Below are 10,042 nucleotides of genomic sequence, written 5' to 3' on the forward strand. Positions count from 1 at the left end.
CTCAAAAGCCTCTTGACAATCCTCACTCCATTCTCCTGAATCATTCTTCCGAAGAAGGTGAAATATGGGATCACATTTCTCTGTCAACTGTGAGGTAAATCAGGCTATATAATACAATCTTCCCAAAAATCCTCGAATCTCTTTCTGTGTTCTTGAGGCTGGAAAATCTTGAATGGCCCTTACTTTATCAGGTCTATTTCAATTCCCTTTCTGCTCACTACGAATCCCAACAGTTTTCCTGAGGTCACCCCAAAAGTACACTTATTTGGGTTAAGTTTTAGTTGGCACCTCTTTAATCTTTGAAAAAGCTTCCTCAAATTCTCGATATGTTCATCCTTTGTATTGGCTTTGACGATCATATCATCGACGTAGACTTCAATTTCTTTATGCATCATGTCATGAAATAACGTCACTATAGCCCTCTGATAGGTTGTCCCTGCATTCTTCAATCCAAACGACATGACTTTATAGCAGAACGTTCCCACATAGTGATAAACGTTGTTTTCTCCATATCTTCAGGGTGCATTTTAATTTGATTGTAGCCAGAGAATCCATCCATAAATGAGAATAAGGAATTTCCGGCAGTGTTGTCCACCAGCGTATCTATGTGAGGCAAAGGAAAGTTGTCCTTTGGACTGGCTCTGTTAAGATCTCTATAGTCGACACACATTCGCAATTTCCCATCCTTCTTCGGCACTGGGACAATATTTGCTACCCACTCAGGATATTTGGCCACCGTAAGAAAACCAGCTTCAAATTGTTTCTTCACTTCTTCTTTAATTTTAAGTAGCATCTCCGGTCTCATTCTTCTCAATCTCTGTTGAACGGGCTTACAATTAGGCTTTATCGGCAGTTTATGGACAACCAACTATGTATCCAAACCTGGCATATCTTCGTACGACCAAGCAAATACATCCTTGAAATCTTGAAGTAATTCTATCAAACTCTGTCTTCCCTCAATAGATAGGGTAGTACCAATCTTTACTTCTTTTCTATTCTCATCCGTACCCAAATTCAAAATCTCTGTATGCTCTTCGTGAGGCAGAATCTATTTATCCTCCTGTTCCACCATCTTTAGCAATTCAGAAGGTAGTTTACATCCCTCATTATCATCACAACCTTCGATTTCCCCTTGACATATGGGCATCTCGAAATCAATCTCTGGGTCAGAGTCATTAGCATTTGTATCATTGATATCTGAGTTCCTGAAAGAATAACGGAAGATGATATACATATACATATATATATGGGAGAATCTTTTCCCATATAAACAAATAACAAGAAATAATATATACATTATACAACCAAAAATGAAATGCATGGGAGAATGTTTGCCATTTTGGACCAATGGAATGCATCCTTTATTGAAAGCAAGTAAAAACACACAGCTTAACCTTTTACATCAGATCACCTATTGCCCCAGGGTATGAACAATAGGGAAGAGTTCTAGTGTATTACTCTGCAAGAGATTTGTAAACTACAGCCAGTTCCTCCGCAGTCCAGTTGTTCAACACAAAGCCCGGTGGCGCATGGTAAATGCCCATAGCTCTCATTTCTTCGAACCCCTCATCGGTTATAACATTAATGTCTAAATCCTCCAAGGCATTCTCAATTATCACTTTACCACTTCTCGAAGTCCTTTGAAACATATGCCCTCCTGATATGAAAGTGCTTCTTAATGGAGGGAAGGTCGTGGGTTCCCAGCTCGATTTTTTCACTAGTAAATCTTATCTTTCTCAATTCCTGACTCTTCTTGATGCCCTTTAGTTTTTTCTTCAAAGTTGACTGATACCCTAAACCAAACCTGTCACTTTTAGTAATAGGGTAAATTGGATTAACCAATCCTTGCAATTGACTTCCTAACCCTTTTCCAACTTTTACTCATGAATTCTCTCGATCCTATCAATATGCGCTAATATCTCATTCATTGTTCTTTATCTTTCCAAAAAACACACCCCGGGTAACTTTAATTATCTTTCAAAGCTTTTATCACAATATCTTTCATGAGTTACTCTCACGTTTTCATGATTGACGCATGTAAAAATGCTTAAATTAAAGCAATGCGAATGCAAATGTGGATGCCAAATGCAAATGCCAAAGGTGTTAATTCCAAAAGTGACCACTATAGAACAACCTTCATTTAGACAACAAGATTTCATTACACCATGTAGTCAAAATACAATTATGATTCTTTATTTCTTTATTTCCATGAATCGTACTCTTCGTGGAATCTAACATTGCACCCCTCAGTTGTCGGCGTATTTTATCACCTTTGATGATGTCAGACGTCCTTAAATTGAATCTTGGATCTTCTCTTTACTTTCAATGCAAAGTGGTCTTTATGTCTTTGTGAAGAGTCTTCTCGTCCTTGGCATTACTACATCTATCTCCTGGAACATCTTTGGTCTTCGCCCCATTGAAAGAGGTCTTCGATCAACTTCAAAACTTCATTCATCGGATGTTTTTCTTCATAGATTGGTCTTTTAATCAGTTTTAGATTTCTTCATTCATCCGATGTCATTCTTCATGAATCATCTGAACGTCTTAGGATCACCCGATTTTGACTACATGGTTAAGAATTTCTTGCCTCATTATGACCAGCCTTCTTATTAGTCAATCACTTGCGAATTAACACCTTTGGATGAAATGAATATGCAAAATGCAATAAATTCAAAATAAAATAGACATAAAACCAAAATGGGTTAGTACACATAATATAAACAACAAAATGATGAGTATCGTAACAAATAAAACCTACCCTCATATGCTGACTACCCAATCATGCTTAGTAAATCCTACCCGACATGATATCTACCCCCATGCTTTTGTTATTTGCAAATAATCCTAACCGCATGATATCTAATTCGCATGCTTGTTCGAGAAAATAATCCTAACCACATGATTTATAGTTTGCATGCATTTATTCACAAAAATGAAAATAAATGACCCAAACGGCTTTTCCTTGTGTACACTCCTCACGAATCTCTTAAGGTTCGGGTTTGGCTTGACCTAAGTTCAGGCTCTATGTTCACTACATGTTGGGTTCGGTTCTAAAGTATTAGGTTCTCGAATTGTCCTTGTCGGTGCCCCCTTGGGCTGTCGAACCCTTAATCTTGGCCTATCATAGGCTTTAGGGATCGAGTTCAACTTCGAGGGAACACACCTCCTTATGCCCATGCGGAGGTGAATACCATCACGAGGACCATAAGGCGTGAGCTCCAGGAGCGATCCACTATCCCATGCGGAGGTGAAAACCACACGAGGGAGTAGTCTCTCACTCCTACTTAAATAGGACAGAGCGGGGTTTTAGCTCATGTTATGCAAATGCAACTATGCAGTGTGTGAGGAAAAGCGAAAATAAAATAACACATATTCACTTAAACACTCAAAAGATCAAACTTCTTTAAACACGTAATTAATCTGAAACCATTAACAAACAGATCAGTACAACTATTTATTGGTTAATCAAATTCCGAACAAACACATTAAAACCAAATAGGGGATCAAAAACCAAATTAAAAAGAATTTCTAACTTTCATTTGCAAAGACAATTAATTAATCGACTATAGGCCTGACTCTCAAAAAGTCCCCAGCGGAGTCGCCAAGCTGTCGAAACGATTTTTAAACCGATGGGAAGCGAGATTTGGAAAACCGCGTCATTTTTAATTATTCCCTTTATAATTAATTTTTAATTAAAAATAATGTGATTTTAGAAAACCTCTCGTTTCGAAAATTTGGGAATTCATTCACGATAAAAATACGGGTTCGAAGAGTCGCCACCAATCTTTGATTAGGGTATGATTGGACACCTAAAAATATTGTCATTTTAAATAAAATTTTAATTTTAATTAAAACAACAAATTTAGGTTTGCGTTACCAGAAAATGAGTTCAGGAGTCGGTTACGCGTGGGGAAGGATTAGCACCCCCACAGCGCCCTAAATCGGTACCTCGTCGATTAATTAATGTCTTTGCAATGAAATTTACAAATTCGATTTTAATTTAGTTTATGATCCCCGACAAAACAACACATGAATTTTACAACTATCAAAAGCACCAAAATAGATTAAATTAAAATTACCAGGCCTTTAGAAAGATAAAGAATATTCGATTATTTACAAATATCGAGACCAGATCTTAGATAAGTTCTAACTATCTTTTCTCGATAAATTTAAATAGCCGAACATTTCTTTATCTTCCGTTCCCAAATTTTAAAGTAATAAATCAATTTCTTAGGTGTCATTGATGGGATACACTGTTAATTTAAAAGTGTTAGAAGCGGACCTCTAATAGTTAAGACAAGCCCACTTAAATGAATTTAAATTAAAAGGGTATTACCCTTAGTCAAATTATGTCGTATGGTCGAGATATGCAAATGAGAGTATCATACATATTATGCTATAGTATTTATTAAGTAAATGATATGAATATGCCAAAACTTATATGCATCCTAATAGAAGGTAAATACCAATATTTACAACACTAATTTATTCGACATATTAAATAAAATGAAGCAAGACACAAAGTTATCTTATATTACTTATTATATGCATATATACGCAAGCAAATGACCATATTAACATTAATAATTAAATTATACATAATGTTTACATGTTATCATGAAAATATAAAAAAACGACATAATGACTTAAATGAATAAACACAAAACTCTAAGGCTAAAATCATAGATTATACAAAGATCAAATCATAGAACAATAATGATCATATTTCATGTACTAAAATCGAAATAAACCCACAAATGTATGCAGGACTAAACTGTAATCTTCAAAAGAAACATATCAAATGTATAAACAAATAAAATATCAAAGCAAGTGAATTCCAGGACTAAAATGAAATATGCAACAACATGAGGTTCAAATGTCTAAAGAAACGACACCAAGTACATTACCACTCAGGATTAAAATTAAATATAGGTAGAACATGGAGACAAAATCAGAAGTACGAAAACGTCAATTTAAGGACGAAAATGAAGCCTATCTAAAACAGGGAATCACTTACATTAATTGCTTTAGTTCAACAAAAAAAAGGGTAAAGATCGAAAGCCCTTTACAAATTTTTCTCGCTTTTATCCTTGAATACCCTTTGCTCTTGATAATTTTGCTTCCTCCCCGTGGTCTCTGCTTGCTCTCCTCTTTGATACTTTTTTTCTCCTCTTGAACCTCCTTCCCCACTCTTTTAATTGCCGACCCCTTTCCTCTATAGGATGTCCTCTCTTTAAGAATAGATGCTGAACAAGTCTATCCTCCCTTCCCCCCCCTCGTGAGTGATTAGCTCCTTTTTTTAAATTGCAAAATTATAATTCATTAAACCAACCATTCTCCCCACGTTCATTTGCTCCCCCTTTCTTCTTAATGCTATATCCAATACCTTATTAAATATAGGTAGTGGAGTAATATTCTCTTCATGTGGGAATAAAAATAGATGGTATAAGCAAGGGTTTGTGCAAACTACACGCATGGGCAGCATTTGAGGGTGAGAGGAACATGAGTGGAATTTGATGTGTATGATTTCCCTCTAATCATGCGTGAGTGGTGGCTGGTCAACAAGTATGAGCTGTTTTATGTCTAATTTCAGCTGGTTTAGACACTCCCAAGTGTTCCCAAGTGCTGTTCCAACGTGTCTTATTGTGCAAGTGAGCAAAGGTCTGCTGAAAATTCTTAAATCTCGTATTGATTTTCCAGCCTGCACAGTCTTCGGTTATCTGATCATATCTTGAGCTACTGATATCGGATTGATGTGATTCAAAGTGCGTTGGAAAGGTAAGAGATAGAGGATTAAATGTTAAGAAGACTTCCTCATCCAAATATGCTTGTAACATGTTCACTGGCGATCAATATGGATGACGTGCACTGTTTGTAATTTGGGGCCTGATTTGTGCTCGGTGTACCTTGGCCTGCAAAATGATAACATAAATAACGTTAATATTATTATTAATAGTAAAATAATATAGTAATAATAATAATAATATCCCAAACAAACATCTCTTATCCGACCGTTTACCATCACATTTACCACTTAAATTATCCATTTCTTACCCTTTTCTTATGCAGGTTGTTTTTGCTTCCTTCCTAGATCCACAATCATTCGATAAGGCAGATATGATTCGTATCATATGGTAATCAGAGCAAAGGTGAACCAAGGAAGAAATTCATCCTGAAAAAAAATTCCGAAAATTAAAAAAAACAGATTCCGAAAATTAAAAAAAGAAAAGAAAAGAAAGTTCTGGTCTTGAGATGAAGAGAAATGCTATGATGTTGTGTTCTTAAATATTGAATTACTTTGAGCTTTGATTCAACCCAAAACGCAGCAGCTTTGATTGTATTGGTGACAGTCTCGTTGTAAGTATTTCTTTGTAGTAAGCTTACTAATTACTTTTATCTTTCTTTCTTTCTTTGTCCTTTGAATTTTTAACCTTCCTTTCATTATTTTCTAGTTTCCATTAACCTTTGTTTCCTATAGCCGACACACTTGACAGATTTTGAAAAGTCGAATTTAGTTCGTAAAAGAACTGACTACGAGGGAACGAGTGGAAAAGTCACATTGAGCGTGTGAGATTAGAAGGGGAGACAGAAAGAGCCATTAAAAGTTTCTCCCGAGTGTAAACACGAGTGTTGAGTGACATTTTAATTTTTTTTGGAGTGAATCGTGAGATCTATTTTTCATTTTTTTATTACTAATAATGTCTTGTACTTCTAGAGACAATTCTCATATTTCAGGAGGTGACGATGGTCATGCACCAAACTTGGAAATACAAGCCATGACACAAGAGATAAGGAGTTTGGTTCGAAAGCATCTCGACCCAATCTCAAGAAAATTGGACCAAATTATAGAACGACGTTCATGTTCACAAACACGTCCAACGAAGATCAATACACAACTAAAAACGAGAGACAACACTCAATCCTTTCTAGTTCTACACCCAATTTTAGTAGAAGATCTTACCAGGAGGACCCCAATTTTCTAACAAAAAGCAATGTCAAAAGTTCAACGAGAAGAGAGCCAAGGAATTTTGCGTCTTTTAATCCAGAAAGTCTAGCTCGTTTTCAAGAGTGTGTTGACAATTTCGTCAAAGAAACACAATTGCAAGAACAACTACAAAAAGAAAGTGTTTGCAAAAAAGAAGAAGAAATGAGAGTTAAAAAAGACATTGAAAACATTGAAAAGAAAATTAAGAGTGAAAATGAGCACATTGAAAAACAAGAGTGTGGTATTGATGAGATAGTTCGAGAAAAGCATGAAAGTGAGGGAAAGAAAGTGAAGAGTTGGAAAATTTGTTTTCTACTAACCAATATGTTCTTCCTACTTATTCTCTTGATTTACAGGATGTTCCAAGAGTCATACCTTCGCAAAATGATGTTTCAAGAAGCTAGTCCATTGAAGTTCAAAAAGGAGTGACACTTGAAGTTTCAAAGGTTGAATCTCTTAAAATTCCAAGAGATGTATTTATTGGCATTCCAAATATACTCCATTCACTCAAAGAACCTCATGAAAGGGAAGTTTCAACGAACCAAATTCCATTCATGAACCTTAATGAATCTTTTACATTCATTCACATTGTTAATGATGATTCATGTTCTAACTTATATCTATTTTACAGTACATTGAATCATTTACATGGAAGTGATCTTGCTTATGATCATCGATTCAAGAAAAAGAAACGAGTATTATCCAACTATTTAAGATTCATAATGTGGGAGGGTGGAAAGACTAAAGTTGGCTTGACTTACCAACTTTAAGGATTCAAAGAAACATCACTTGAAGAGCCAAAAGTTGTGATCATTGAGATTCCAAGTACATTACAACATTTGAAGAGAATTCAGCAACCAATGGAGTTTTCCATCATCGAGCAACCAACACCCATTAAACATCCACCTTGCAACTTGTTTCATCCTTATGGTGGAGAAATCATACCAACCTTCAAGGCAATCATTTGGAGAGACACAAGAGTGAAAGGACATGATGCTCAGCCCCAAGGAGTCATTCGAGGAACACTTACCTTCACCAAGCGACGTGATGACTTCAACCAAGAAACATGTTCTTATGCAAGGGGAGAAGCTGAACAAATGGAGTTGAGTGTTCTACATGGAGTACATTCATTCATTCCTCCACGAAAGAATCAATCAATGGCGAAGAGTTTCGATTTGAGGAAAAATCGCCCAAAAGAAGGGGAAGATGATGTGATCCTGTCCAGCTCCATTTCTCCATGACTTAATGATACATGCACCACATGCCCTAAAGCTAAGGATGATGAATTTACTATACCACTTGGCCCTATCACACGAGGCCGGACCAAACTTCTTAAAGACAAGCTTCAAATCGCAGTTCAAGCATTCATCCGGAAGGGTCTAATAGCAGCAGATTTAAAACAACTTTTTGAAGGGGATCCAGTTGTTATCCGGTCGACATGTCTTCTGGAAATACAACCGTCTGTCTCTTATCTTTCCAACGGTTCTTGAATCGAATCAATCCGATATCGGGAACTCAAAATATGGTCATTTTACTGAAGATGGTGCAGGCAGGAAATCCTATACGGGATTAATACGTTATTTTGTAAATATTACGAATTTTCAATATTTATATTGATTATTTGTAATATAATTTAATATAGGATGATTAATTATCTTTTAGGATCAGATTTATTATTTTATTAGGAATTAAGGTTGGGTTAAAACAAATATTTTTAGTTATTATTATTAGGAATTAGAGTTAAAACATGTTTAGTTTATTAATATTTTATTCTTTAGTTATTTAGAACCTTTAGAATTCAGCCCCTATATAAAGGAGGCTTCATTCAACTTTGTAAATCAGATTTCTTTGATCAATAATACAACAAGAGTTTGTTTTTGCAAGTGCTGATTGCCTTGTGCCTTCGAAGCTTCTTCTCCTGGAGTTCTTTCAAGTTCTTGTGAGGGAGATTAATCTTCACACTCCAATTTGCCTTTTCATCGCGACTAGGAGGGTTGGTTAGAGCCATTTATCGTGTTTGCCTTTTCATTGCGACTAGGAGGGCTCGATAGGACACTTATCATATATTTTTCCACAAATCCATCCGCACCATCAATCATCTTTACCGTTCACCTTCATAAGGGAGATCTTTTGATTTCTTTATTATCTTATTTCATCTTTCCTTTATTTATCTTTTGTTTATTTTATTCTAATCGTATTGTCTTGATTCCAGCACATAAAAAAAACCCTAAACAATCTTAGCGACTACCACCACCTTCCCATATTCATCACCTGTGTTCTTCATCGAGTCTAGAGCTTTCTAGGTTTGATTCTTCAACAAGAGCAACGTTCATCAATCCGCCACCACTTCCCTATCAATTGGTATCAGAGCTGGGCCAATTCTTGGAAAGAAACAAGCAATCTTGCTTGTTCTTGCACACAAAATCGTCAAGGTACCCCAACGGAGCTAGTTCACAAAAGATTCAGCGTTTCAGGTTCTTTTTATTTAATTTTAATTTAGATTTAAATCCTTCTTGTTAGTTTGCTATTTTTTTTAAAAAAAAAACAAAAAAAAAACAAAAAGGCAAAAAAAAAAAAACGGCAAAAAAAAAAAAAGAGCCAAAAAAAGCCAAAATTTCAAAAAAATTGCAAACGAAGGTATTTAGGGCTAATTTTATACATATATCATATTCATTCTAAGATTAATCCCCAGTCCAAATTTCACCCCAATTGGAGTTCATTGGAGCCTTCAAATACATCATTCAAGTTTCATCGGCAGATTCGGTTTAGAATCTTGTCGAATTTCTTGAAAATTTTACAGGAGGAATTTCGTGGTGAAAATTTCCAGATTGAAAATTCATATATTTAAGATCATTCAAACAAAAAATCAGAATTTTTGGAGATCAACAACACCTTCGAACAAAGCGATCAAGAAAAACAGATTGTTTGAGGACTCACCGTTCAACAGAGTCTACTGGATACTACTGAAGGTATTTGGTTCTGAAATTTTACAGGTAGTTTCTTAACGCATCAAAAGACATTCAAGAATTTTTCCAGAATTTTTTGACACCGGTAACC

General features: G+C 35.6%; 1 long non-coding RNA gene across 1 annotated transcript; it reads left to right on the forward strand.

Annotated features, from left to right (window-relative positions):
- The first annotated feature begins 6,334 nt into the window (after positions 1–6,334).
- LOC120202311 lies at positions 6,335–6,920 on the forward strand. Its single transcript, XR_005523725.1, has 3 exons — positions 6,335–6,357; positions 6,479–6,629; positions 6,736–6,920. It is a non-coding gene; the product is annotated as an uncharacterized LOC120202311 (long non-coding RNA).
- Positions 6,921–10,042: the final 3,122 nt, after the last annotated feature.

The sequence above is a fragment of the Hibiscus syriacus genome, unplaced genomic scaffold, assembly GCF_006381635.1.
Source record: "Hibiscus syriacus cultivar Baekdansim isolate YM2019G1 unplaced genomic scaffold, ASM638163v2 tig00008483_pilon, whole genome shotgun sequence".
Taxonomy (NCBI): domain Eukaryota; kingdom Viridiplantae; phylum Streptophyta; class Magnoliopsida; order Malvales; family Malvaceae; genus Hibiscus; species Hibiscus syriacus.